Below are 23,081 nucleotides of genomic sequence, written 5' to 3'. Positions count from 1 at the left end.
TTTTCATAAATCATGTATTTATTTTCCAGAGCTGTGGAGGGTGGGGGTGATGGCATTGTTTCTCTGTCTGGGTATTAATTTTCAGAATTTTCAGTGTGTCATTGTGTGTGTGTGTGTGTGTGTGTGTGTGTGTGTGTGTGTTTCTCCCTTTGGAAAAACAAAAGACGGGTTTCCTTGCCCACCATGGAAAAAAATATGACATATAACTAAATCCCTTCCTGGGAGCACAGACAACCAAAAGCAGGCAGCTTAGATCAGGGTGGTGAGGAAGTGTCGTCATTTCCAGAAGGAAGCATGAGTCATAGTGTGCGACATTTTGGGAGGCCTGAATCAGAGCTGTCGAGGAAGTCAGGTCTCAGACAGTTGAACTTAGAACCACAGTGTAATTCAATTTAACGTCTTCAGTATCTTGTCTTTCTCCAAGATGGCTGTTGACATAGATGTCCTGATGATTTCCCTTCCAGAACGAGAATAATGCAACAGATGAAGAATTCCACTAATCTACTTCTGAGGCAAACAGGTCTGGAAAATATAATTAATATATAACATTTAGGAAGGAGGAAAGAGAGCAGGTAAGAGAGGGAGAGAGGACACTGCTCTAAAATCTATTAATAAACGAAGAAGGGCCAAGTTTATATTGTTAGAAAAAAAATTAATTATTATAGGTAAGCAAGCATTTTAACAAGCATCCTTTTCCTCTTTGAGCCAAAATGTACTCGAGAAAAAAAATCTTTCCACATATTCACATTTCATACTCTATAAGAATCTGATCTTTTTTGCAAAGACTTAATACCCAGAAAGGTTCCAGAATGCTAAAGAACACCCCATATAAGCATTCCAAAGATGATCGTGGGTGGGGTTTAGGATGAGAAGAAATGTTGCTCTTTGGGGCGGGGAGAGGAGTGGTCCTGGGATTGGGGTGAGAGCAAGCAAGCGAAGAAGTATAGAGACAGCAAGATGGGCTGCCTTTCCAAGATTGGTTTGCAACCATTACTAAGAGGTTTGGGGTACAATAAACAAGCGTTTTTAAATTAGAGGTGAAGAGCACAGAGTAATCTTGCTATGTTATGGTGTCAGGGTCCTGATGATTCAGAGGCCCAATAATATTAATTATAACATGCTTATAATCGAATAGATTTGGAGTGAATTCAGATAGACAATTTGGAGTTCTGCCCTGCTCCCAATCTCCGCCATTATCTCCTTGAGGCCCGAGAGCCGAGAAGGGCGTAACTTTAGTATGATAACTTCCTGTGGTTGGTTTCACTCTCAGCTAACCACTTAGCGGTCGCCAGCTGCTGTTAGGCCTGGGAAAATTTGCTTGGGGGCAATTACAGCTTCTAGCAACCCAATGAACATGAGCATAGATGGGAAAAGAAGAAAGAGAACATATGTTACATAATCTAGTAATTAGGACACACACACACACACACACACACACACAAAGGCATGTGGCCCTGAGATCCATTTGGGATATCAAATGATGGCAAGAACACTAAACTTGATAGTAGCAGAAAACCTGTCCTCCTGATCTCTATATATAGGTTGAAAAGAGACATTATTAATATCAGAACCTAAAAGACCTTTATAAAAGTTTCCCTCTGAGTCAGGCTTAAACTGGGCTGGTGTAATTAAATATTCTAGTGTGTGGATAGATAGATATCGATAGATAGATATAGATATATCTTCTTTATCCATTCATCCATCGATGGATACAATTTGACTTCTTCCTTTCTGATTTGGATGCCATTTATTTCTTTTTCTAGCTTGTCTTGTTCCTGATCTTACAGGAAAAGCTTTCAGTTTTTCACTAGTGAGTATGATGTTAACTGTGGTCTTGTCATATATGGCCTTTATTATGTTGAGGTACATCATTCCTTCTGTACCTAGTTTGCTGAGAGCTTTTATTATGAAAGGAGATTGCATTTTATCAAGCGCTTTTTCTGCATCTATTGAAATAATCATATGATTTTTATCCTTCATTCTGTGAATGCGATATGTCATATTGAATGATTTACAGATGTTGAGACATTTTTGCATCCCAGGGATAAATTTCACTCGATTGTGGTGTATAATTCTTTTAATGTGCTGTTGAATTCACTTTGCTAATATATTTGTTGAGGACTTTTGCACCTATACTCATGAAAGATACTGCTGGCCTGTAATTTTCCTTTCTTGTAGTGTTCTTTTCTTGTTTGGCTATCAGGGTAATGCTGGCTTTAGAGTGTTTCTTACTTTTCAATTTTTTAGGAAGAGTTTGAGAAGGATTCATATTAATCCTTCTTTAAATGGTTGGTAGAATTTACCAGCAAAGCCACTTGGTGTGGGTTTTACTTTATTGGGAGGTTTTTGATTACTGATTCAATCTCCTTACTCATTATTGGTCTATTTCTTCATGATTCAGTCTTGGTAAATTATATGTTTCTAGGAATTTATCTATGTCTTCTAGGTTATCCGATTAGTTGACATGTAATTATTCATAGTAGTCTCTTCTGATCCTTCGTATTTCTGTGGTGTCGGTTGTAATGTCACCTTTTTCATTTCTGATTTTAATATGTGTAACTCTTTTTTCTGAAGTCCAGCTGTGAGCCAGAGCTAGTAACTTTGCTGACATCTTCAATGACAATCTTTATCAGGCAAACTGGCCAAGATCAGGACTAGCGGCTGACCCAAAAGGCTCTGAGAGTATGCTCTCTCAGTGAACCAAGGACTTATGAGCACACTTTACCTCCACTATCTTCCTCCAGTAGCACTCTTAGACATAGGTAACTTCCACCCTGCTCCATAGAAAGACCTGCTTTGACCCTTCTCTAGCCCAGCCTCTGTCTATGTGATGACAAGTCCATGAATCCAAGGAGATGTGCCCATTCAGAGGCTTGATCCTTCTTTTATATGAGGCTCTGGGTAGCTAGGACCCTGAGATTCCTTGCCCAGATGACCCCAAGCTGGCTTCTAGAACCCATGTAGTCCTCTTCCCTGGCTCTTTCTTCCTGAAGACAGATAAACCACAGGGGTGTTTCTCCTGAGAGTAGTGCTATAGATGGAGGGAGGACATGGAATCTAGAATGTGTTGTGTCTACATAGGTGTGTGCATGGTCCCTCACAGTGTATAGTTGTATTAGAGATGAGAAGAGAAGGACTGGCCACAGGCCTAGGACCTCACTGGTCCTTTTGTCCCAAATCCCACAAATGTTAAGGATGGATCCACTTTTTTCCATCCAAGGCTGAAAGCTAGGTTCATTGGAATCTCGCTCCATTCATAAGAATCTGATCTAAACCTCTGGTTTTGCTTCTCTCTGATCATAAGTTAATAGGTCGGGTCATAAGGTTGGTCACTGTCCGTGGCTGGGTGAGGATAGTATCAAGGGTGCACGAGCTCCCGGTCAAAATGGATTTGGCTCTATCAAGAGACCTCGGCAAGGCCAAATGCGGCCTTGAGCTGCATTGACTGAAGTGAGCCATAGCGAAGCTTCTGCCTTGGTGGAAATTGCTTTCATGAGGATCCTTACACTAGGCCCCCAAACACCTTTCTTTTAACTCTTCAAGGGCAAGGGCTGTGTCTTAGCCTATGTGGCGTCCCTTTCCCTTAGCATCACATCTAGGTCTCAGCAAATACACAACAAATGCATATTGAATCCTAGCGACTCTGCCTAGAAACTACCAAGTGGGACATTATCATGCTCACGTTAGCAGCAAAGAACAGGCTTCCCAGCTCTCAGGTAAAATAAAACAGAAGCTGTGGCCCCATTAACAGAGATACCATTCCTGGAGCACCTGTCAACCGTAACAGGCATTTGACAGAATATATGGAAGGAAAACCAATTCCAACATTAACAGATCTTTGTGATGGCTAGAGCTACAGCAATGCATTCAAGGAGGTCTCCATAGCACTTGTCATTAAGCCATGGTTCTCAAATTTTAGGGTTCATCAAAATTACCTGGAGGGTTTAAAAATTTTTTTTCAACGTGTATTCATTTTTTCGAGAGACAGAGACAGAGCACGAGCGGAGGAGGGGTGGAGAGAGAGGGAGACACAGAATCTGAAGCAGGCTCCAGGCTCTGAGCTGTCAGCCCAGAGCCCAATGCAGGGCTCCAACCCACCAACGGTGAGATCATGACCTGAGCCGAAGTGGGGAGCTTAACTGAGCCACCCAGGCGCCCCTGAAGGTTTTTTTTTTCTTTTTTGAAAAAAAAACAAGTATTCCTTGGCTGCTCTCCCAGAATATGTAATTCGGTAGCCTCTGGTGGGATCTGAAAATCTGCATTTCTAACAAGTTCCCAGGTGATGTTGATGGTGCTGGTCTGGACACCACACTTCAGAACCACTGTTTTAAACAAATGAAGAAAGGTGCTTAAATTAGCAAATAAAGAGCTTAACACAAACCAGTGTGAGCTACAGAACAGTTTGGTAGATGAGCCAAACCAGGATCGTGAAAGTAAAGGAGAATCCAGGTTGAACAAATGAGAGCCATTACACAAGGCTTAGGAACCAACTTCAAAGAGGCTCCTGCTGGCCAAAGGCTGGACAATTCGAGCTTCAAAATGGATAATAATTGCAATTGCAATCCACTAAGTACATTGAAATCCATTTGTTCTTAACATTTAAAAAAATTAATTGGTCACTACCAGAGGATAATAAAGAGAAAATAATCAGGCACTTATCCTGCTTTTCCTACGTGAACTCTCTTACTGAGTCACAGTTATAAATGAGAAGTAATGTCTCTTATAAAAGTATTTTAACTAATAAAAATAGGAAACAATAGAATTAGAAAATCACCATTTTACAGCCTCCAGTGAATTAGTGGATCCAGGCATTAAACGTCGACACTTGATAATATCATAATGGGAGAGACCATCAGATGTTATGAAATCTTATGAATGAAAGAACAGAGCACCCCCTTGCCAAAATGATTGACTACAATTCCGATTGAGACTGTGGATCCAGCTGCCAATTCGCCTGAAGTACAAGGGACAGAGGAATATGCTGTACGTCATTACCACTGCACATGCAATTAACAAAATTCAAACCAGGACAGGAGCCTGGGTGGCTTAATCGGTTGAGCGACCGACTTCGGCTCAGGTCACGATCTCACGGTTCGTGGGTTCGAGACCTGTGTGGGGTTCTGGCCTGACAGCTCAGAGCCTGGAGCCTGCTTGAGATTCTGTGCCTCCCTCTCTCTGCCCCCCCCCCCAATAAATAAACATTAAAAAAATTCAAACTGTGGGAAATTCTGTAGGTCAAATGGTCCCAGTTCTTCAACAGGTAAATAAAAAAAAGAAAGAGATGGAAAAGGAAATTGTTAATTAAGGCTGCATTTTTTAATGGGTAAGATTAAACCAAAATACGTAGAAATGCACCGTTGGGTGAGAAGACTGTAAAGAGAGGCAAATCAGGATAGTGGTTGTTTTGTGGTGAAGGAAGGGGTTGGGATTGAAGGCAGGGAACTGAGAAGTTTCTAGAATGGCTAGCAAAGTTTTCTTTCTTGACCTGGGTGATGATTTCAAAGACCTAACTCCATTGTGTGGTGGGATTTTTTGTATCCCTGTTTTATTTCACAATAAAAAAGTTTTTAAAAAGTCAATTACTATTGGAGACAAAGCAAAAGAGTGAGTACTGTTTGGGGATATGTCCCATGTGAAAATATTTACTTTATAGAGACCAAGATGCTTAAATATATTTTTTTACAGACCTATGTCCGCCTTGTCTTACGAGGTAGGTGGTGGAGAAGGATGAATCATAACCATTCAGGCCAAGCAGAGGGCTTCTTTCCGTTTTGTGCACTGTAGAAACTACTGGCAACATTAGAGCAAAATATCCCGACTTAATCTTTTATACTTGCAAGTAAATGATAAATAAATATGACTTCAGAAGACCAGGTATAGAGAGCTATAAAAACAAAACAAACTCTCGAGGTTGTGTTTCCAATTTGAGAAGGAAAATGTTGAATACTGGTTCGAGTTGCCATATTGTCAGCGAAGGGTATGTATTCTTTGTTGAGCCCCACTCGATACACACTTTGGGACCGCTGATTTGCCTCTGTGCTGTTGATGCTCTGGGAGTTCATCTGACTTTTTGTGCTGCCCAACAAGTTTAAGACAAGTGGATCAGCCCCTTGGTCTGATGGGCTCTAAATTTGGAGAGACCCTCCCACCTTGCTGTACCATTAGTCTTAGTATGGTCCACACACATCACAGAAGCTAAGAGTCTGTCAGTCGAAAATGAATGCCCTTCACGCTGGCCTCATTTCTACTGTTCATAGAAGTTGACTCTCTCGGAAATATTGTCAAGACCATGCTTACAGAATTGTACCACATAATTCATGTCCTAAAATCATCTTGGTTTGTAGCGAAAGGGTAAAAACTCAGTATTTAACAACAGAAATAAAAGAAAAACTGAAGTCCCCAACATAAAACATGATGCACGTTCTGGGGCACCTGGGTGGCTCAGTCGGTTAAGTGTTCGACTTCAGCTTGGGTCATGATCTCACAGTCCGTGAGTTCGAGCCCTGTGTCGGGCTCTGTGCTGATGGCTCAGAGCCAGGAGCCTGCTTCGGATTCTGTGTCTCCCTCTCTCTCTGCCCCTCCCCTACTCATACTTTGTCTCTCTCTCTCTCAAAAATAAGCAAACATTTAAAAAATGGAAAAAATCTATGATGCACTCTCCTATGTGTTCTTTTCTGGAAGCATGGGCATAAATGCCTTAATGATTATAGCTAATGCTTATTGAAAGGCAAATATGTGGCCAGGTAATTCCAGGACGTTGTACATATATTAACCTATTTCACCTTCATCACAGCCCTATGAGGAAGCGACTGTTCATCACCACGTTTCGCCGGTGAAGAAACTGAGACCCACAGAGGATGCATAAGCTGTCCAAGGTCACACATCCTCCCTGGCCCCTCTTCAGGCTCTTCATCAGGTGGCAGCCAGAGTGATTTTTCTAACAACAGAACACAAGCTATCAACGACTTCTGGCTACTTTTAAGGGCAAAGTCCAAACCAAAGCCCTAAAATGGCTGCTGGTGCCCCTTATCTCTCATCAGTATCTTTCAGCCACCCCTGCCTCCTCACTCTCTGTCCTTGAACAACTTCATTCACGTCCTTTAACATGTCTATCCCTCTTGCACCCCCACCCTTTCTCACCGGAACCCCTTTTCTCCATCTCCTTGGGTATCTAATGCCTGCTTTTTGTGGATATTCTCTCTACCATGCCGCAAATACAAACCAGGTTAGGACCCTGTAGTGCGAACTCCTCTTACATATCTGATGCCCCTCGGTTCGTGTGACTGCTTGTTTCCTTATATGGGTTTCCTGCTAGATTGTAAGTTATGTGAGGTCGGGGACCTTGATTATCTTTTATCACTGTCCCTCCAAAATGGAGCCCCGTTTTCTGGTAAGTAGCAGGCACTGTATAAATATCTATTGGACTCTGCTTATGGTCAATGGGTTTTTGAGACTTGGGCCAGAAATGTTAAATTTGTGATGCAATCATAGAAACAAGAGCTTACTCGTGTCAAAGCTACACTACAAATTTGCTTCTGTCCAGATTCTACATGCAGGGCCAACATAGACCAGCCTGGGTTGTATGAGCTGGGCTAGGGATTCAAAGAAGAAAGTCCAGGATAAGGCAGAATAAAATGATCACTAGAATTTTCGTTTGTGTGTGTATTGGAGGGATGGACAAGAGTTGGAAATCATGTACATCAGAATACTGACAGAGAAACGAATTCAATTGCTTTGCTGGTTCTGGGTCTGTTCAAGTTTTCTATTTATTCCTGCTTCAGTGTTGGTAATTTATCTGCTTCTAGGAACTTATTCATTTCTTCTAGGTCATCCAGTTGGTTGGCATATAGTTTTTCACAATATTCTCTTATAACTGTTTGTAAAATAGTGACATAAAAACTAACCACTATATATATATATATATATATATATATATATATATATATACAATGGAGTATTACTCGGGAATCAAAAAGAATGAAATCTTGCCATCTGCAACTACGTGGATGGAACTGGACGGTATTATGCTAAGTGAAATTAGTCAGAGAAAGACAAAAATCATATGACTTCACTCATATGAGGACTCTAAGAGACAAAACAGATGAACATAAGGGAAGGGACACAAAAATAATATGAAAACAGGGAGGGGGACAAAACAGAAGAGACTCATAAATATGGAGAACAAACTGAGGGTTACGGGAGGGGTTGTGGGAGGGGGGACGGGCTAAATGGGTAAGGGGCACTAAGGAATCTACTCCTGAAATCATGGTTTCACTATATGCTAAGTAATTTGAATGTAAATTTTAAAAAATTAAAACATTAAAAAAATAAAAACTAACCACAGGAGAACGGGGAAGGGATCTTGATAAGAAAGAAGATGATGGACGTAGGGAGAAGGAATGGCATAAACTAAGGTTTGGGGACAAGAAAAGGTGTAACTTGTCCAGGGATGCAGGAAAGCTTCATAAACTGTAATGCAACTGAATTCTGAATGCTATAGCATTTTACTTAGCATCTCAGCACAAGACGGTGATCCAAGATGCAGATTAATTGTGGATTAACACACAGAGGTACTCATGGTAGACACCAACTCTGGATGACGAGCATCGAGTGGGTTCTGGTGTTCTCAAAATCAGTCCTGGTTTTACCGGGGAAAAGCTTGCATCAGCATTTATAGCGTCCTTCTCCATAAGAGAGACGACCTGATTAAAGACAGTTGAGCAATTTCTTTGGTGGAGAAGGTGTCTTTAGTCTGAGGGATGCATGAATTTCAGACAAACTTGGCCCAATACCATGCAACCCCGGACTCATCAACGCCCTTTGTCTGGAGTCTATATTATGCTTTGGCTATGGTCCGGCCTCCCATGGAGGGCTGCCTACAGGAAGAGAATACGCTGGTCAGGGAGGCGGAATAATCCCCATTCCTATGATTCTGATATCCAAAAGCACATTAAGGGTTGATGAGAAACTGTCTCGGAGAGACAAACCCACTTTCAGGAGGTTGTTGAGTCCGATTTCTGAGCTGCCAGTGATGAAGTTCAGTCCTCCGACCGCACCGGTGATCCAAGGCACTGAATAAAGGCCCGGTGTTGTCGTGGCTAGGCGTGCTGACCCTCGAGCTGATGGCCCAGTTCCGCCATCGTGGTAGCAACTTCCCCCAGGTCTCAGCTTTCTCGTCTGTGAAATGGGGATAATGACAGAACCTCCCACACAGGATCATCGCGAGGATTGGTAAGTTAATGAAAATGAAACCCCGGCGTCCAAGAGTGTAAGCTATTTGTATTGTTCAGCCAGATCATTGAAAACGGCAGCGTGTCCCCATCTATATATTATTAGCAGGTGTGGGGATAAATATTTTCAGCAGTCATGCTCTGGCTTTCTTGGAGGTAATAAGGTAAAATAGGAGGATGCCTACACCTAAGCATAATTTTTGGAGCCGAGAAAGATGGGGAGGGGGGGCGGGGAAAGAGACATAAGCACTGGGCAGAAATAAGAGTCCTCTGGCTCAAAACAACATGTGTAGAGCTGATCCCATATTCTTGCTCTGAGCGATGCCATCTGCTTTGGGCGCAAGGACGGGGAGGTGCGTAAGACGGGAATAACGGCGTAATGGCAACAGGAAGCCCGGCCACCCCCAGCATCTCATTTGTGTTCTACACATCCTTTTTTTTCCACAGTGGTCTTCCTTTTTCCTCCAGGACAGCCGGCGTCCTCAAGCCTTCTCGCCCCTGCGCAGTTTATCAGAACTCCTTCTCAGCTGCGGAACTTACAGCCTCACCCACACTGGGGAATATATGGCGAATAAGCCGCCCGTGGTGGCTTTGCCAAAAAGCGTGCCTTAAAAAAAGTGATGATTTGCTTTTGTGTTTCGATATGTTGATAATTTCAGATGTACAGAAAAGTTGCAACAATACAGCCCTATGCTTGGAGTCACCGATTGTTTACGTTCTGCCTCATTTGCTTTCTTCTTCTCCTTCTCCCCTCCTCCCTCCTCCCTCTCTTCTTTCTCCCCCTCCTCTTCCTTCTCTTCCTCCTCCTCCCCCTCCTCCTCCTCCTCTTCCTCCTCTTTCTCTTCCTTCTCTTCTTCCTCCTCCTCCTCCCCCTCCTCTTTCTCCCCCTCCTCCTCCCCCTCCTCCTCTTCCTCCTCTTCCTTCTCTTCCTTCTCCTCCTTCTCCCCCTCATCTTCCTCCTTCTCTTCCTCCTCCTCCTCCTCCTCCTCTCTCTCTCTAGCTTATTTGTTAATTTTGGGGGGAAACATTTGAGAGTAAGTTGCTGACATCAACCCCTTTTCCAAATACTTCAGCGTGCATTTCCTAAGAACACAGACACATTCTTACATATCCACCGCACAGCGATCAGAATCGGGAAATTTAACGCCGACACAATGCTATTGTCTAATCCCTGCTCCGCATTCAGATTTCACCATTGTCCCGATGTGCTTTAGACCTATTTTGTCTCTGCTGATTCAGAATTCGATTCAGGATCATGCATTGCCTTTGGTTGTCATGTAACCCCAACCTCCCTTAAACTGGAACGATCTGTCAGCATTTCCTTGTCTCTTTTGGCCTTAGCATTTTTGCAGAGTACAAACTATTTTGTAGAATGTCCCTCGGCTTGGCTCCGGCTGGTGTTGCCACGTGAGCAGATCCTCTGAAAGGACCACCACAGAAGTGAGGTTGCGCTTTCCCAGTGCATCATAGCAGGAGGCACACAGCGTTATTTTGTCATAATATCGGTGATGTTAAATTTGATCCCTTTGTTTAAAAGGGTGTCTGCTGGGCTTCTCCATCATGTAATTATTATTTTCCCATGGTAATTAATAAGTGCTGTGGGGAGATTCTGTGAAACAATGTAAATATGTTCTTCATCCAATTTCTACTCATGAGATTTAGCATCTGTTGATGATTTTCTAACTCCATTATGCCTTCCACATTTATTGGTTGACATTCTACTCTCAGGGAAAGCTTTCCCCTTTCCCCCTGTTTATTGATAACAGTATACATTCCTAAGACTTTATTATATTCGTTGGATGAGAATCTATTACTGTAGTTATTTATTTTAATCTCAAATTATCCAAGATTTTACCAGTGGGAGCTCCTCCAAGCTGGGTTCTGTGAAGTCCCCTCTATTCTTCGAGCACTTCCTTATTTTCCAGCATAACAAGATATTTCAGGATCATCTTCTGCTTTCTATGCCGCAGCCCTGGAATCACACATTTCGCCAAGGAACCCGGGTTCCGTCGAATGGAGAATGGTATTTAGAAAACAAGATATGGCACTAGACATATTCGTTGTTCCTGATGTGTCCGTGTTTCTAGAGCCTCTCAGAGAATAGAGCTAAGACATATAGGCATGTAGGTGGGCATCCAGGCACACGCAAGGACACACACATATGTACACAGAAGATTGCGATTTGGGCTTAAGCCAAAAGGATGAAGCATTAGTTCAAATTTTGTTTTGTACCACGGTGAATGGAAGACGGCATTTTAAGGAGCAGGACAAGCCTTTTGCACCTGGGAAGGAGTTGGAGGCAAGCGTGACAAACGGAGGCTTTGTCTTTGGAAGTAGGAAGAAGGGAAGGAAGGGCAGGCGCCTGTAAAACTCACGGAGCCTAAAGTTAGAAATCTGATCTCAAAGGACGAAGAAAAACGTGGAGGGATGGTATGGAAGTATTTTAGAAACAAGACTGTGCCGACATCAGAGCGAAGCTGCTGATGAGTTGAAGAAGCCACCTGTGTAGAAGTGAGGTCACATTTCTCCTGAGATAGGAGATCACGTATCTTTGTGTGTGTTTATTATTTTCTTTGATTACCTGAGGACAAGTGGTCACCGTGTGTTGCTCAACCCTGTACCCCTGAAGCACTTACTACCTTATAGTTGTTCAAGAAATGTCTGCTAAAAGTTTCTTACTTTGATTTCCATGGAATGTCTAAAGTGTCCTTAATTGGCATGCGTCACTTTTTTCTTTAATGTTTATTTTTGATAGACAGATGGACGGAGACAGAGCATGAACGGGGAAGGAGCAGAGAGAGAGGGAGACACAGAATCCAAAACAGGCTCCAGGCTCTGAGCTTTCAGCACAGAGCCCGATGCGGGTTTGGAACTCAAGAACTGCGAGATCATGACTTGAGCCGAAGTTGGCGCTTAACAGACTGAGCCACCCAGGCGCCCCCGGCCCGTATAACTTTTGAAGCGACAATTGTAATTTAATTTTATTAGAAACCTTTAGTTTTGTTAATGACAATATATCTAGGAAAAAGAATGATTATAATATCTTAGACCCATGGGCTGCCTTTGGAAAAAGAAACGCACTGAGTGAGATAAATATTAAGTTCTACACTCAAAACACCTTCCCACTGGGGCACCTGGGTGGCTCAGTAAGTTGAGCATCCGACTTTTAATTTCAGCTCAGTTGATGATCCCAGGGTTGTAGGGTGAAGCCCTGCACTGGGCTCTGGGCTGAGTATGGAGCCTGCTTAAGATTCCCTCTCTCCCTCTGCCCCTCAACTCCACTGGTGTGCTCTCTCTCTCTCTAAAACAAAAACAAAAACAAAAACAAAAACAAACAACAACAACAAACCCATTTTCCCACTTAAAAATAGTCCAGTTGCAGAGGGAGGCTGCCATGCGATCATCGTGCAAGCTGCACAGTGGAAGTCAATGTCATCTGCCCAGTAGCTCATAACTGCATGATCTTGGATAGATTCCATGACCTCTGGAACTCAACTTCCTTTTCTGTAAAATGGAAGCAACAATACCTGACTACTATAGCCTGAATGTGGCTCCCCAAAATTCATACATTGAAATCCTGCTGCCCACGTTGATGGTATTAGGAGGCGGGGTCTTTGGGAGGTGCATAGTTCATGAGAGTGGAGCCCTCATAAAGGAGAGTAGTGCCTTAGAAAGATTTTATTTTTAAGTAATCTCTGCACCCGATGCGGGGCTCAAACTTACAACCCTGAGATCAGGAGCTGCATGTTCTACTGACTGAGTCAGTCTGGTGCCCCAAGAGTAGTGCCTTATAAAAGAGACCCAAAAGAGATCCCTAGCCCCTTCCCTGTGAAGACACAGGAAAAAGGAGTTTGCTATGAAATAGAAAGAAAGGTCTCATCAGAATGTGACCATGCTGGAGCCTTGATCTTGGAATTCCCAGTCTCAGAACGGTGAGGTATAAATCTCTGTTGTTTATTTTTTATTTTTTTTTAATTTTTTTAAGCTTATTTTTTGAGAGACAGAGAGAGACAGAACATGAGCAGGGGAGGGGCAGAGAGAGAGAGAGAGAGAGAGAGTCACAGAGTCCGAAGCAGGCTCCAGGTTCTGAGCTGGCAGCACAGAGCCTGATGTGGGGCTTGAACTCGTGAACTGTGAGATCATGACCTGAGCCAAAGTCAGACGCTTAACCAACCAAGCCACCCAGGCACCCCTAAATCTCTGTTGTTTAAAAGCTACCCGGCCAGTGCAGTGTTTTGTCATGGCAACTTGGCAGATTGAGACACACTGATTTATAGGGTAGTTATGGGAATTAAGTGGGCTAATGTGTGCTGGAGATATTGCATGTCTCTTTAACGTCCTCCAGGTTCAGTTGGAAGGGGTGCTGAAGGCGATGGGAGGAAAAGGTAGGGGGTAGATTCTTGGGATGGGCTTGGCCATTGCAAAGGAAACTTGCCCGACTATACAGATGTCCCTAGACATGTTGGAGTCTGTATTTTTCATGTTAGAGGGAATTAGTTTTCTAGGGCTGCCATTGTAAAGTGTCACAAACTAGGTTGTTCAGAATAAAAGAAATGTATTGGCTCACAGTTCTGGAATCCAGAAGTCTGAAATCAAGGTATTGGCAGGGCAATGATCCCTTTGAAGGCTCTAGGAAAGGATCTGTCCCAAGTTTTTCTCCTAGCTTCTGGTCACCGCAGACATTCCTTGGTTTGTAGAATGGGTATCTTCTCCCTTTGTCTGTTTACATTGGGCATGTCTGCCTCTGTGTCCAAATTTCCCATTTCTGAAGACACTAGTAACATTGGATTAGGACCCACACTCAACATCTCTAAAGACCTAATTTTAAATAAAGTTACATTCTGAGGCATTAAGAGTTAACACTTTAACATCTATTTGTTGGAGGACACAATTCAACCCATAACAGAGGGGAAATGGAAAGTCAAGTCTGATCCAGGTGGCTGGATATTTAAGGCATTTGGAAGTGTGTTCTACATGAGAGAAAGGGTGAATGAAAGGAGGCATGCAAAGCAATGGGAAGCTTTCCGCAGGGAAGATTCTTGCTGTCAATCCAACGTGCTGGATGAAAAATGGCCACAAATTCTCTGGCAGTTCTTTCATGGAGAAGTGAGGTCTGCTGACTCTTGGCTGAACTGTGATTGCTTTGACTAATAGAATATGGCAGAAGTGATGCTCTGTCACTTCCAGATGTAGCCTTTAAGAGGACTGACATATTTTTTTTTGCTTCCTTCCTTTTGAAGCCCCGAGACATCAGTTAAGAAATCTGACTACCCTGAGGCTACCATGCTGTGAGGAAGCCCAAGCTAGCTTGTGGAGCGTTCATGTGAGAGGAGAGACATAGACAGAGAACAGAAAGATAGCGACTCAGCCGGTCTCCCACCATTGTATCCACTAGATGTACAAATTGAGGGTCCAGACTTTATAGAGCCATAATAAGCTTCCTCTCTGTGTCCTGTCTGGATTCTTGACCCAGTATGAGCTATAACAATAAGTTGTTGTTTAAAGCCACATAAGTTGTGTTTAAAACAACATAAGTTGTTGTTTAAAGTCTGGAATAGTTTGCTGAGTAGGAATAGATAACTGGAGCAGCCAGTCACGGATCTCAGAAATGGAGATATTCAGGGGCGCCTGGGTAGCTCAGTTAAGCGTCGAACTCGGTTTCGGCTCTCACGGTTTCACGAGTTCAAGTCCCGCAATGGGCTGTCAGCACAGAGCCTGTTTGGAGTTCTCTCTCTCTCTCCCTCTCTCTCTGTCCCTCCCCTACTCACACTTTCTCTGTCTCTCTCATAATAAGTAAATAAACTTAAAAAAAGTGTTTTAAAAGAGAAATGGAGATATTCAGTGGATGTGAAAGTAAAGATGGGGGGTCTGGACATTGTTTTTTGAGGAAAGGGTCCTGACAGTGTGAGTTTCTCTTTGGCCTATGGACTGGGAGGCAAGTCTTCGCTGCTCAAAGCTGGAAGGGTGTGGGTGGAGGGATGGAGGGATGTCTACTGGGCTGGGAAATGGAAGGCCGGGGGGTTTCCTGGGACAGGAGGGGGCTGCAGACCTTACTCTTGCACTTCAGGGAAAATAGAAGGAAGGAGATCTAATGGTGCCCCGGAAACACATGCAGAGGAATGGTTCTTCAGCCTGTCATTCAAGCTGTCTTTAACCTGGCACCCACCTGCCTTTTCTACATTGCTCTCCAGGGTTGTCTTCATGCCTGCCGTGTTTTCTGTATATGACACCCACTTCCTTACTTTGATGCTTTCACTCAAAATGGAACTTTCCCCCCCCAGCATCACACGTCTGGACCTTGGATTCCTACAAGAGGCCCTTGGAATGCCACATGAAGACCGTCTCTGATCCCTCAGTGTGGAGGTAACCATGTACTTTCTGAACTTCTAGGATGCGTTGTCTATACACTGTATGGATAAGAAAGTCTTGCCTTGTCCTTCCTTAGAGCCCAGAGACTTGGAAACAGACCTCATATCACTTCTGAGACTGCTCAAATGCTATGACCCTCACATCAATCCAAGGTCAAATAAACCCTCAGAACATTTTATCGAGTTGGTGGTGGGAAGTAAATGTCCCGACATTTAAAAGGCCCTGATATTTTAAAAAATGGAAATATTTTAGAACTCAAACAACTCTCCCATGTCCATACAGCTAGGGAGGATAGTTCTAGGATGCAAACCCAGGGTGTGGGGCTCCAGAGCCAATGCTCTGAAACTCTGTCCTGTCTATCCGGAAAATATCTTATTTTGACCGCGGATGATTAAATTAGCTGAACCAGTTAAAAGCGATCACGCCCATTATAAGTTCTATCTGGTTAACCTTGACTTTCATTCATTTGCAAACTATGTGCAAGATGGGTGGGATGGCTCTGCCCTCAAAGATATTATACTCGAATGTGCCTGCAGAGGCCCATGCTGAATCATAGTTCTAATTTCTGGTGTGGGAAAAAAAAACCCTCATCTGATTCAACCTGCTTTACTGCAGCTGTTAACAGCTTGCCCGTCTCTGAAAATTGGCTGTGTCCATTTTTCCTCTTTGGAGACCCTCTAGACTACCCGGTTTGAGATGCCTGGACCCTATCTCAAGTCTCTCTGCATCACTGTTATTATTGAGGGGTATGGCTGGAAGCAAAAGAGAGACCAGGTAGAGGCTTTAATCTTTCCACAAAACCCATCTGGGGTAGGAGCTCCGCGTCCAGGGGGGAAAGGGAAGATGGAAGTAGACAAGAGCAAGTACAGGTGAGAAGATAAAAGAAAGAGCAGCAAAGACAAATGATTGAAGAAGGGAGCCCAATGAAAGAAAGATTAGAGATGGAGAAAAAATGGAAATAAAACAAAGTAGAGGGTAAGGGAGAAAGCGCTTTGGAAACAAAATGAGAAGACTGAAAGGTAAGCCGACAGGCAACAACAACAACATTGAGAGTCAAGTGTGGTTTATTCATAGCAGTGTTGCCCAAATGTAACTGTCCATTTGTTCACTATCTTGACTTCGTGAGATAATGTGCTTGCATCATCCCCAAAGTGTTTGCACTTAGATGAATGGGTCCTCCCTACAAAATGTTTCCACGTCTCTGGATTTGACTATTCTAGGCACCTCATATAGGTGGAATCATACAGTACTTGTCTTTTTGTGTCCAGGTTATTCACTTCGGATGACATCTTCAAGGTTCATCCACATTTTCACATGTAGCACAATTTTATTCCTTTTTTAAAAGTTTTTTTTAATGTTTATGTATTTCTGAGACAGAGAGAGACAGAGCATGTGTGGGGGAGGGGCAGAGAGAGAGGGAGACACAGAATCCGATGCAGGCTCCGGGCTCCGGGCCATCAGCACAGAGCCCGACGCGGGTCTCGAACTCACGGACCGTGAGATCGTGACCTGAGCTGAAGTTGGTCGCTCAACCGACTGAGCCACCCAGGCGTCCCACAATTTTATTCCTTTTTAAGGCTTCACGATATTTCATGTATGTATAGACCACATGTTGTGTATCTATTCATCCAGTCACGTACACTTGAGTTGTTTCCACTTTTTGGCTGTTGTCAGTAATGCTGCTGTGAACGTTGCTCTACAGGATGGCTTTCTGCCCTAGTGAAGTGGTAACTTGTAAACTTAGGAAAGAGATGCAAAGTGGGCTTTTAGGAAGCTTTGGTTCTAGAACATTGAAGCTAACTTGGCTTGGGTAAATGAGCCATCTGTGGAATCCAGCCTATTATCAGAGCTTCCTTCACATTTGGGTTTGGAAGCAAAATGCTAGTTCGTAATCAAGTTTTACTGAGTCTCACTTTGCAAGTGTTTTTGTTTCTATCTTCTGAGATCCTTGCAAGGATGAAAGACAGATGAGTTGAAACAATGTCCTTGGATCTCTAGCCCAACACCATCGTATCATGCCTTTGTCGTATTCCATCGTAGCCCCAACTGCAGGGTCTTTCTGGAGCCAATAACTGCCCTTCTAGAAAGAAAAAGATGATTTTGACATCTACTCTAATATGTATTTTTTCGTAGAAAACAATGGATCGGACCCCGGCCCACCAAATTGGAATTGTGCGTCTACCAGATTTGGCCATTGTTGTGGGGAAAGGTTCTTTATTGGTGTGTGGGGTTTTCTTGTTGTTGTTGTTCCCAGCGTTTCCTAGGATTTGGGTAATTTATTCAAAAGAAAGGTGGGCCACTCATAATCTAGAGAGCTCCTGTTGAAGTGAATTTTCAAATTTCATCCATCCATAACAACCCAGGAGTGATTCTCTCTTAGGTTGAATTGGGTCTCCCTTCCCGGTACCGCTGCAAATTCTTATGTTGAGGTCTTAACCCCCAGGGGACATCTGACTTTCACCTGGCCAGAGCTATCAGGAGCACCTAGTGCTTGAGGATTCTCAAACATGAGCTTGTATCTCTATGTTTATTGGAAAACGCCTAGCCTGCGCCTTCTCTTAAAAATTTTAATATTCTGGGGGCGCCTGGGTGGCGCAGTCGGTTAAGCGTCCGACTTCAGCCAGGTCACGATCTCGCGGTCCGTGAGTTCGAGCCCCGCGTCAGGCTCTGGGCTGATGGCTCGGAGCCTGGAGCCTGTTTCCGATTCTGTGTCTCCCTCTCTCTCTGCCCCTCCCCTGTTCATGCTCTGTCTCTCTCTGTCCCAAAAATAAATAAACGTTGAAAAAAATTTTTTTTTAATTTTAATATTCTGTGTGACACAGTGAGAAATACGCACAAAGCACTTCTGTCCACTAACATGTGATAGTTGTCTGAAGAACAAGTAGTTGTACAATTGAGTCGTGAGCTGAACTAGCTGCCTTTTTCATGGAGGACCATTTTCACTTGAACAAATAACTGAGAGACAAATCACGGTTATTCGGACTTGGGTATTTGGCAGATACATTTTTTTTTTTTGACAATGAACAAAGTGAGTCTGTTATTTCAAGGAAAACAACTGACGATGTTTGTTGCCAAAGATAAAATTCCAACTTTCAAGAGAAAATTAAAATTTTGGAAAGCTTACATCCATCACCATGTGCCTGGCAGCTTCCCAAACTTTAAAGACGTTTGCTGTTGAGATTAGTGTTGATATTAACAAATACGATTTAAAAGTTTTTGTGTCATGAAATGTGTCAACATTTGCAATATCTGCATAACTTGGTGCACCAATATCTTCTAAATGACCAGTTCATAGTTTTCTAAAAGTATGCACGGGGGAAAAAAATGTATTCCACGCGCGAGACGTCCCGACGAATTTTAATGTGATAGAGAATGAAAAGCTCACTGACGGTGGTCTCAGATTCCATGTTGCAACGAACCTTTACAGGACTCTACACTTTGTTGCATTTTGGTGTAGTATCTAAAACAGCTATGAAAATACTCCCTCCCTTTTCCAACTAACTACATGTCTGCGTGAGCTGGATTTTGTTCATATGTATGCTTCCATCAAAACAACATATTGCAACAGCTAGAATGCAGAAGCAAATATGAGAACCCATCTGTCTTCTATTAAGCCAGATGATAAAGAGATTTGAAAACAAAATAATGCCACTTTTCTCACTGATCTTCTTGGTTTGGGAAGAGAAAAAAAAGTTATTTTTCACGAAAATATTTTACTCGTGTTAAATTGTAAAACGGGTATTGTTGTTATTTCAAAGATGATTTCTAAATAGATATTTACAATATTTCTCGGCTCTAATTTTTAATATGGTAAGAGTCAACAGATATAATCCACATAAGCCAAGGCTCATTGGGGTCCTAAATAATTTTTTGACCCTGTCAGGGGATTCTGGGCTCCAAAAATTTAAGAGGTGTTGGCCTAGGTGACCCAGGACAATGGTTCCCAAAGTAAGGTCAGGGAACTCTTTGTATCAGAGCCATCTTGTCCCAGATTGAATTGGGCTTCTTAAAGGGCCAGCCTGTATTTGTTTTCACATATTTACCTTTCCAAACAAAACGAAACTTGGGTTGAATCAAGTTAGTGTGGCCAGTTTTTCCAAGATCCTATACAACCAAACTGAACACAATACTTGTTCGACCAGAATTCCAAACCTCAGGACTTAACGGCCACCCTTGTGCAAAGGCAGTGATGGGAATTCATTAGGATAATATTTTCTGCAGAGATGACTTAGATATGGAGAGAGAGTGACATATGGCAGTGGCATGCATTTGACACATTTTCTCCAGCTTGTTGTGGAGCCAAATATGTATTCCTTTTCCTTCTTTCTGTTCCAGTATTGAAGCCAACCACTGTGGTGGCCATTGAGATGAGACGGGGCGGGGTGGGGGGGATGTGCAATGAGGCCGAGTTAAGCCCAGAAGAGTGGATCTTGGCAACTAAGACACACAGAAGCCAAGCTAAGGAATGTGTTTTTCTGAAAAGCCACATCTGGACCCCTGGTTAACATCCCGACTAATCTTTTGCCTCAGACAACAGGCCAACCACAGAAAAACAGAATATGGGGATTGGTCCACTCCTTTGATTTGTCACATAGAGTAACATGAATCCAAAGCACTTTGGCCATAGTCATGAAGAAGCGTGTGCATGTATGTGTTGGAAGCTTCAATATTCAACTGGGAAACACGTTTTCTTGTAATCTGCTTCCTGGATCAAACCCAATCTCTTCCTTTATGAACTCTCAAAACAGACAATGCGGCAGGCTCTTGTCGTTGGAATAGCCAAGCAACGGTACCGGCTAGAAGCTAGGGCCTGAAGGTCTGTTGTTGGTCCGTGGTACAGGATTTCTCTTGCTTTTTTCAATGACCGTTTTTGTCATTGCACTGGAGCATGTTTACAGGGCGAAGCTTCTGACATGTGATTCTATCACACTCGATTCACTTGTCCTTTTCCTTTGTCTTACTCGTGGATGTTTATCTCCCAGTCCTTCCTTGACCCTACACTCCTGTCCCTGCGTAGACCTCTAAAGTTGGTTTCATTCTGATCAAGGTTTCTCCTCTCAAAGTTCGCCTGCATCCTGCACAGCACAAAGCGTAAGAGGTTCGGTTGGCTTTATTTTTTCCATAAAGCAAAAAATGTGGCTGGCAAGTCACTTACGTGTTACAGACGCAAGGGACGCGGGCAGGGAACATTGATTTGAGCGAAGAAATCCAGAAAACAGAGTCCATAGCGGCCAAACGTGTTGGAAAGATGAATTAGACTCGTGCAAGCTTAGGATGCGGGTCAGTATAACAGGCTGCGTTTGTGGGTTATTATCATAGTGCTTGCTTCTCCTTTAATACAGTATCCCCTCTGTACTGGCGGGACTGCTGGCCAGAGAATGATATCTCTGGCTGCTCATGGCTTCCTCCTGCCTTCCCACCCTTGTTACCCCTCCTCTGAGAGGTGCTGTGTGGCCACCCCCCATGCCTCTACCACTGCAGAACTGCCTCTGAGCTCCAGAACAGCTTTCCTTCTTCCCTCCAGGTTAAACTTTTACTTAAGGACAATCTCTTCTGGGCCGGACGTTTGGTGTGTGTTACTTGACTTGGTTCTCACCGCAATCCCATTAGTAGCCCCTTTCTACAAGTAGGGAAAAGTGAGGTTACGACACCTAGTGAGTATCAAAGAATTCTGGGTGTTCATTCCACTGGACGACCTTATCCACACCCACCTGGACACCTTCCCCTTTTCTCATCCCCTAAATGGATGCAATGAGCTAGCATGATCTAAGCAGCTAGTGAGTGATGAGTTCTCAATGTGCTTCCCACAAGGGTGACTTTGCATTTTTTTTAAATTTAAATTTAAGTTAGTTAGCATACAGCCTAGTATGTTCTGTGGCTTCAGAAGTAAAACCCAGTGATTCTTCTCGTACATACGACACCCAGTGCTCATCCCCCAGAGTGCTCTCCTTAATGCCCATGATCCATTTAACCCATCTCCCCGCCCACCTCCCCTCCATCCAGCCTCAGTTTGTTCTCTGTATTTAAGAGTCTCTTATTAATGAAGCAGCAAAAAGAGATATCAAGGAATCGATCCCATTTACAACTGCACCAAAAACCATAAGGAACCGAGGAATAAATCTAACCAAAGAGGTAGAAGGTCTCCACACGGAAAGCGACAGAAAGCTTATGAAAGAAATAGAAGAAGACATGAAACAATGGAAAAACATTCCATGCTCCTGGATAGGAAGAACACATATTGTTAAAATGTCGATGCTACCCAAAGCAATGTACACATTCAGTGCAATCCCTATCAAAGTAACACCAGCATTCTTCCCAGAGCTAGAACAAACGATCCTAAAATTTGTATGGAACCAGAAAAGACCCAGAACAAGCAAAGTAATGTTTAAAAAGAAAACCAAAGCTGGAGACATCACAATTCCGGACTTCAAGCTGTATTACAAAGCTGTAATCATCAAGACAGTATGGTACTGGCACAAAAACAGACACATAGATCAATGGGATGGAATAGAGGCCCCAGAATTGGACCCACACACGTATGGCCAACTAATCTTTGACAAAGCAGGGAAGAGTATCCAATGGAAAACAGACAGTCTCTTCAGCAAATGGCGCTGGGAACACCGGACAGCGACATGCAGAAGAATGAACTTGGACCACTTTCTTAGACCGTACGCAAGAATAAACTCAAGATGGATGAAAGACCTCAATGTGAGACAGGAAACCATCCAAACGGAGAAAACAGGCAGAAGCGTCTTTGACCTCAGCCGCAGCAACTTCGTACTTGACACGACTCCAGAGACAAGGGAAATAAAAGCAACAATGAACCCTCGGGACCTCATCAAGACAACAAGCGTCTGCACAATGATGGAAACAATCAGCAAAACTAAAAGACGTCAGATGGAATGGGTGGCTTTGCACCTTGAAAGAAAGGTCGTAGAGCTGGGAAAGACTGCTGCAGACTTCCGGGGGAGTAGCATATGGTAGGGCACACTTTTGGGGTCCGAAGAAACCTCTCCGGGAAACTGAAGTTGTACCATATAGCGGACGGTCCCAATCCTTGGTCCGTGGCTGGCAAACATTTTATTTGACCCACACGGTGTTTTTAAAAACTTGAATATCTGCCAACATTTCAAAACTAGGCGATTCAACCTAGAAAGCTAGCTTTGTACTTTCTCCTGAAAAATCGGAGGACCTAACATCACCGTATCCATATTCTTTGGTGACGGCAACCTCCTGGAGCTGCCCTCTGGTGAGATCCAAGCTCTCCTGTCATCCCAAGCCCTACAGGTTTTCTGGTCTATTTTGCTCACGTCTGGGCTGCCGTAGGCATCTGAGTCGAAGGCCTCTGAAGTACATGACGGTCTCTTCTGCCCATGGGAGGGGCACCATCCTTGAAGGTTAAGTCTATGAAGAGACCTGGAGGCCAAAATACTGTTTGCTTTCTCTTCCATTTTCCTTCCAGAGAGCAGAGAATAAGTACAT

At 43.4% G+C, this 23,081-nt stretch overlaps 1 long non-coding RNA gene across 1 annotated transcript in view; it reads right to left on the bottom strand.

The window, feature by feature from the left end:
- Positions 1 to 439: 439 nt before the first annotated feature.
- The window catches only part of LOC115507583, a 40,436-nt gene continuing 17,794 nt past the window's right edge, over positions 440 to 23,081 (bottom strand). Inside the window, exon 3 of the long non-coding RNA XR_003966728.1 lies at positions 440 to 522. This is a non-coding gene — a long non-coding RNA (uncharacterized LOC115507583). The remainder of the gene's footprint in view (positions 523 to 23,081) is intronic.

Source organism: Lynx canadensis, chromosome X, assembly GCF_007474595.2.
Source record: "Lynx canadensis isolate LIC74 chromosome X, mLynCan4.pri.v2, whole genome shotgun sequence".
Lineage (NCBI taxonomy): Eukaryota > Metazoa > Chordata > Mammalia > Carnivora > Felidae > Lynx > Lynx canadensis.
This window is presented reverse-complemented; position numbering and strand designations above follow the sequence as displayed.